Genomic DNA, 7,213 nt, shown 5'->3' with positions numbered 1-7,213 from the left:
CTGCATTGTCAGGGGGATTCTTAACTACTGTGCCACCAGGGAAGCCCCCAGATTAGTTTTATGATCATTTTGATTGGAATTACACTTAAATAGTTTTCAAATTGAGAAAGAAGTTATATCTCTGCAAAACTGATTCTTCCAATTCAGGAACAAGTTCAGTTTAAATTATAGCTTTTCTTTTTTTAGTAAATATTTGCATTTTTTTCATATAGGTCTTACACACGAATTTAAATCCTACGTTTTTTATATTTTGTAGGTTGTTGCTGTAAACATTTTTTTCTGTTATTTGTTTTGTTTTATTGAAGTATAGTTGATCGGTAATGTCATGTTAGTTTCATATATACAGCAAAGTGATTCAGTTTTACATATATACACTTTTTTAGATTTTTTCCATTATAGATTATTACAAGATATTGAATATAGCTCCGTGTGCTATACAGTAGGACCTTGTTGTTTATCTATTTTATATATTACTATATAATAATGTATATTATTATATATATATAATGTATGTGTATCTGTTCATCACAAACTCCTAATTTATCCCTTCACCCCTTCCCCTTTGGTAACCATAAGTTTGTTTTCTATGTTAGTGAATGTGTTTCTGTTTCGTAAATAAGTTCATTTGTATCTTTTTTTTCTTTTAGATTCCACAAATGAGTGATATCATATATTTGTCTTTCTCTGACTTACTTCACTTAGTATGATAATCTCTAGGTCCATCCATGTTTCTGCAAATGGCATCATCTCATTCTCTTTTATGACTGAGTAATATTCCATTGTATATATACACTACATCTTCTTTATCTGTTCCTCTGTTGATGGACGTTTAGGTTGCTTCCACGTCTTGGCTGTTGTGAATAGTGCTGCTTTGAACGTAGGGGTGCATGTGTCTTTCCAAATTAGAATTTCCCCTGGATATATGCCCAGGAGTGGGATGCTGAATCATATGCTAACTCTACTTTTAGTTTTTTAAGGAACTTCCATGCTGTTCTCCATAGTGGCTGCACCAATTGATATTCCCACCAATAGTGTAGGAGCGTTCCCTTTTATCCACACACCTCTCCAGCATTTATTGGAGTTCTTTTTTTTTTTTTTTAATTGAAGTCTCCAGCATTTATTATTTGTAAATGATGATGGCCATCCCGACTGGTGTGAGGTGGTACCTCATTGTAGTTTTTTTTTTTTTTTTTTTTTTTTACAGCTTTATTGGAGTATAATTGCTTTACAATGGTGTGTCAGTTTCTGCTTTATAACAAATCCACTTGAGTTTTTTTCTGGCAAGCTCTCCAGGCTGGGAAAACAGCAGACTGGGTTACCTGTGGTGAAGGAAGGAGCAGAGATACTCTAAGGAGGTCGAGGCTGAGTAGAATGATCCTTAGCAGCTTAGACCCGAGAGCCACAAGAATTAGTATCGGGAGTGCAGGCTGGCCACAGACCACCAGACACACCTGGAGCTGGATAAGTTCCCTTTATTGCATCTCAGGAAAAGTCCTTTGGGAAGGACTTTAAAGGATCTGGGCTCTTATTAGATGATTTTGATGAGTGTTCAAAGAAGCATGGTTTGCTCTGGATTGGATGCTGTCAGGAAAAGAGAGATGGCTCTATGATTGGTGTCTTCATGAATCTCATCTAGAAGGTGAGAGGCATGAAGCGAGGCTAACGCTGTGTGATGAGAAGCAGCAGGCCCCACATTACCCAGAAGAGGGGATATGCCTCATTTTTCCGGCTTGAACACTGCTTGTGTTTTCGTCTGCGCTCGGATGTGATTATGGAGGGAGCTTGTCTTCGCCTTGATCCATCAGTTACAGAGCAGCTTCATGTGATGTTGGTGACCTGTGAAATTGCTTACGTTCAATAGGCAACACCTGTCAGTGCTGGGCCGGCTCCTAGACACACGGAGGCTTTCCAGTCCAGCTCCTGGCTGTCACAGCTGCTCTTCTCTGATGCCCCTCTTCAGCCAAAGGCAGACAAAGTCAGACCACAAGGCATCAATCCACGACGTCCAGATTTTCACTGGTCAAGATTTTGTCAGTTAAGACCAGGAGGATGTCCAGAGGGCATAGTCTTTGTTGGACTAGGGCCAATTGTAGGATGAGTTGTTGAGTCACCTGATGTGCCGACGGCTGCACCGCAGCATTTAAGTTTTTGGACAGGATACACTGAGCAACATCTTGAGATAGAAATGACTTGCACTTTTTACTCTGAAGCCGCGAGGCCATCAGGACTTATTCACTTCCTGGTCCGTGGGGTTCTGAAGCCACCCCACCACCAGCTCTCCAGTGCTCTTGAGGCACGTGCTGGACATGTCCTCCTCTCTTGGGAGACCCTGCGGCAGCTTCAGGGGCTTGATTCTTATCAAATGTTTAACCACTTTCAGTTTTGCATTCACCGAAGGGATATTCTTGTGAACTTGAGGAGTATGTGCTTTCTGTAACCCAAGCATCTTTATTATATCTTTCTCCCAATATGGACGTCTTTTTGTACTTTTTATTCTGGTAACAATATGCAGTTTATGAGGCTGCTGGGGATCCCCACCATATTTTTCATGATCTTCAGGTGAAGGTTGAAAAACTTTATCTGGAATTCTTGACTTCATAAATTTGTGACGAATCCAATCTGTACGAACAAGGGGCTCCACACCTTTTGTCACCATTTGTAGTCTGCCTGGGGGCCTCTGAACTATTGAGCGCAAAATCCCTGCCATGAGTGTGGTGATTGTTCTCCTTAGGGGCAGCAATTCCTAAATGTCTTTCAGCCTGAAGCTCCCTCATTGTAGTTTTGATTTGCGTTTCTCTAATAATTGGTGATGTTGAGCTTCTTTTCATGTGCCTGTTTGCCATGTGTATGTCTTCTTTGGAGAAATGACTATTTAGGTCTTCTCAGTTTTTGATTGGGTTGTTTGGCTTTTTGATATTGAGTTGTATGAGCTGTTGGTGTATTTTGGAAATTAAGCCCTTGTCAGTTGCATTGTTTGCGAATATTTTCTCCCAGTATATAGGTTGTCTTTTCCTTTTGCTTATGGTTTCCTTTGCTGTGCAAAAGCTTATAAGTTTGATTAGGTGCCATTTGTTTATTGCTTTTATTTCTTCTGCCTTGGAAGATTGACCTAAGAAAACATTGCTATATTTCATGTCAGACTATGTTTTGCCTGTGTTCTCATCTAGGAGTTTTATGCTTTCATGTCTTATATTTATGTCTTTAAACTATTTTGGGGGGGGGGGTGGGATTAACATTTTTTTTTATCAAATAATTTTTTTATTGGAGTATACTTGCTTTACAGTGTTTTGTTAGTTTCTGGTGTACAGTCAAGTGAATCAGCTATATGTATAAATATATTCCCTCTATCTTTGACCTCCCTCCCCCTGCCCCATCCCACCCATCTAGGTCATCACAGAACACCGAGCTGAGCTCCCTGTGCTATACAGCAGGTTCCTACTAGCTATCTATTTTACACATGGTAGTGTGTTTATGTCAAACCTAATCTCCCAATTCTTCCCACCCTCCCCTTCCCCCACTGCATCCACACGTCCGTTCTCAACCTCTGCGCTTCTGTTCCTACCCTGAAAATAGGTTCATCTGTACCATTTTTTGGATTCCACATATATATATGTGTTAATATATGATATTTGTTTTTTTTCTTTTTGACTTACTTCATTCTGTATGACAGACTCTAGGTCCATCCACATCTCTAAAAATGACCCAATTTCGTTACTATTTTTTTTTTTTTTTTGCGGTATGGGGGCCTCTCACTGTTGTGGTCTCTCCCGTTGTGGAGCACAGGCTCCAGACGCGCAGGCTCAGCGACCATGGCTCACAGGCCCAGCCGCTCCGTGGCATGTGGGATCCTCCCGGACTGGGGCACGAACCCGTGTCCCCTGCATCGGCAGGCGGACTCTCAACCACTGCGCCACCAGGGAAGCCCCCCAATTTCGTTACTTTTTATCTCTGAGTAATATTCCAGTATATATATGTACCACATCATCTCTATCCATTCATCTATCGTTGGACAGTTAGGTTGTTTCCATGTCCTGGCTGTTGTAAATAGTGCTGCAATGAACATTGGGGTACCTGTCTCTTTTTTAATTATGGTTTTCTCAGGGTATATGCCCGGTAGAGGAATTGCTGGGTCATACGGTTGTTCTATTTTTTGTTTTTTAAGGAACCTCCATACTGCTTTCCACAGTGGTTGTATCAATTTACATTCCCACCAACATTGCAAGAGGGTTCTCTCTTCTCCACACCCTCTCCAGCATTTATTGTTTGTAGACTTTTTGTTGATGGCCATTCTGACTGGTATGAGGTGATACCTCATTGTAGTTTTGATTTGCATTTCTCTAATAATTAGTGATGTTGAGCATCTTTTCATGTGCCTCTTTGCCATTTGTATGTCTTCTTTGGTGAAATGTCTATTTATAGGTCTTCTGCCCATTTTTTGATTGGGTTGCTTGCTTTTTTAATATTGAGCTACATGAGCTGTTTATATATTTTGGAGATTAATCCTTTGTCCGTTGCTTCATTTGCAAATATGTTCTCCCATTCTGAGGGTTGTCTTTTCATCTTGTTTTTGATTTCCTTTGCTGTGCAAAAACTTTTAAGTTTAATTAGGTCCCATTTGTTTATTTTTGTTTTTATTTTCATTACTCTAGGAGGTGGGTCAAAAAGGATCTTGCTGTGGTTTATGTCAAAGAGTGTTTTTCCTATGTTTTTCTCTAAGAGTTTTAAGTTTATAGTGTCTGGTCTTACATTTAGGTCTTTAATCCTTGTCTTGTTCCTTATCTTAGAGGAAATACTTGCAGTTTTTCACCATTGAGAATGATGTTTGTTGTGGGTTTGTTGTATATGGCCTTTATTAGGTCCTGTATTGGATTCTGTTTGCTAGTATTTTTTGAGGATTTTTGCATCTATGTTCATCAGTGATATTGGTCTGTAATTTTCTTTTTTTGTGATATCTTTATCTGGTTTAGGTATCATGGTGGTGGTGGCCTTGTAGAATGAGTTTAGGAGTGTTTCTCCCTCTGCAGTTTTTTGGAAGAGTTTGAGAAGAATCAGTGTTAACTCTTCTCTAAATGTTTGATAGAATTTGCCTATGAAGCAATCTGGTCCTGGAGTGTTGTTTGTTGGGAGTTTTTAAATCACAGATTCAATTTCAATACTTGTAATTGGTCCCAGATTAGGCCCGGGACTTCAACAGGCTCCCCAGGGCTCAAGTGGCCAGGGAAAACTCTAGCTGCACTCCCTTCCGATCCTCCGCTTTCCTGAGGGTCTCCCCTGTCCCCATTGATCCCTAATTGTGGGTGAGCCACTCCAGGCATGGTACCCTTCCCCTCCACCCAGCTGCCCCTCATGGGTGCTGGTCCAATTCGGCCAGCTTTTAGTTTTTCTCCCCCTTTCTCCCTCCCACTCCCACAGGACCCACGTGGCTGGAGGAGGTCTTGATGGGCAGAGGATCAGGCCCAGGACCTCAGCAGGCTCCCCAGGGCCCAAGTGGGCAGGGTAAATGCTGGCCTCATTCCCTTCTGATTCTCTGCCCTCTCCAGGGTCTCCCCTGTTTCCCCTCTGGGCGTGGGAACCCCTCCCCTCCCCCAACTGCTCCTCAGGGCTGCTGGTCCCATCCCACCTCTACTTCTCCTCCCCCCTCCCTCCCCCAACATCCTGCCCAGTCGCTTGGGCGTCTTCCCATTCCCTTAGTTGTCTGTGGTTCCCCACCAGTGCCTGGTAGGTGCACTAGTTGTGCAGAGATGTGAATTCCACATCCTCCTAGTCCACCATCTTGACTCCACCCCAAGATTCTAAATTATTTTTTTAACATCTATGTATTTATTTGGCTGTGTCGGGTCTTAGTTGCGGCACGCAGGATCTTTGTTGTCACGTGCAGGATCTTTGCTGTAGTATGCAGGATTTAGTTGTGGCATGTGGGATCTTTAATTATGGCATGTGAACTCTCAGTTGTGGCATATGGGATCTAGTTCCCTGAGCAGGGATCAAACCCGGGCCCCCTGCATTGAGAGCACGGAGTCTTAGCCACCAGACCACCAGGGAAGTCCCAAGTCTTTAAACTATTTTGAGCTTATTTTTGCGTATGGTGTGAAGGAGTGTTCTAACTTCATTGATTTACATGCAGCTGTCCAGTTTTCCCAGCGCTGATTGCTGAAGACACTGTCTTTTCTCTATTGCATATTCTTGCCTCCTTTGTCGAAGATTAATTGACCTTAGGTGTGTGGGTTGATTTCTGGGCTCTCTATTCTGTTCCATTGATCCATATGTTTGTTTTTGTGCCCGTACCATGCTGCCTTGATTGCTCTAGCTTTGTAGTATTGTCTGAAGTCTAGAAGGGTTATGCCTCCAGCTTTGTTCTCTTTCCTCAGGATTGGTTTGGCAATTCTGGGTCTTTTGTGGTTCCATATCAATTTTTGGATTATTTGTTCTAGTTCTATGAAAAATGTCATGGGTAATTTGATGGGGTTCACATTAAATCTGTGGGTTGCTTTGGGTAGTATGGTCATTTTAACAATGTTAATTCTTCCAATCCAAGCTCATGAGTTATCTTTCCATTTCTTTGAATCATCTTCAGTTCCCTTTATCAGTGTTTCATTGTTCTCAGCGTCTGTCTTTCACCTCTTTGGTCAGTTTTATTCCTATGTGTTTTATTTCTTTTTGATGTGATTTTTAAAAGGGTTGGGTTTTTTTACTTTTTCTTTCTGTTGTTGCATTGTTAGTGTAAAGAAGTACAACAGCTTTTTGTATGTTAATCTTGTATCGTAATACCTTGGTGAATTTGTTTATCAGTTCTAATAGGTTTTTGTGTTGAGTCTATAGTTTTCTAGAGAGAGTATCATGTCATCTGCATATATTGACAGTTTTACCTCTTTCCTTCCAATTTTTTTTTTTTTTGCGGTACGTGGGCCTCTCACTGTTGTGGCCTCTCCCGTTGCGGAGCACAGGCTCCGGACGCGCAGGCTTAGTGGCCATGGCTCATGGGCGCAGCCGCTCCATGGCATGTGGGATCTTCCCGGACCGGGGCACGAACCCGTGTCCCCTGCATCGGCAGGCGGACTCTCAACCACTGCGCCACCAGGGAAGCCCTTTGCTTCCAATTTGGATACCTTTTATCTCTTTTTCTTGTCTGATTGCTGTGGCTAGGACTTCCAATGCTATGTTGAATAAAAGTGGTGAAAGTGGGTATCCTTATCTTGTTCCAGATATTAGCAGG

At 42.0% G+C, this 7,213-nt stretch overlaps 1 pseudogene; it reads right to left on the bottom strand.

Moving 5' to 3' along the window:
* Window positions 1–1,206: 1,206 nt before the first annotated feature.
* LOC115844174 (large ribosomal subunit protein uL30m pseudogene) lies at window positions 1,207–2,762 on the bottom strand (annotated as a pseudogene).
* Window positions 2,763–7,213: the final 4,451 nt, after the last annotated feature.

Source organism: Globicephala melas, chromosome 11, assembly GCF_963455315.2.
Source record: "Globicephala melas chromosome 11, mGloMel1.2, whole genome shotgun sequence".
NCBI classification, from domain to species: domain Eukaryota; kingdom Metazoa; phylum Chordata; class Mammalia; order Artiodactyla; family Delphinidae; genus Globicephala; species Globicephala melas.
Note: the sequence above shows the minus strand (reverse complement) of the source record. Positions and strands in the feature narration are given on the sequence as shown.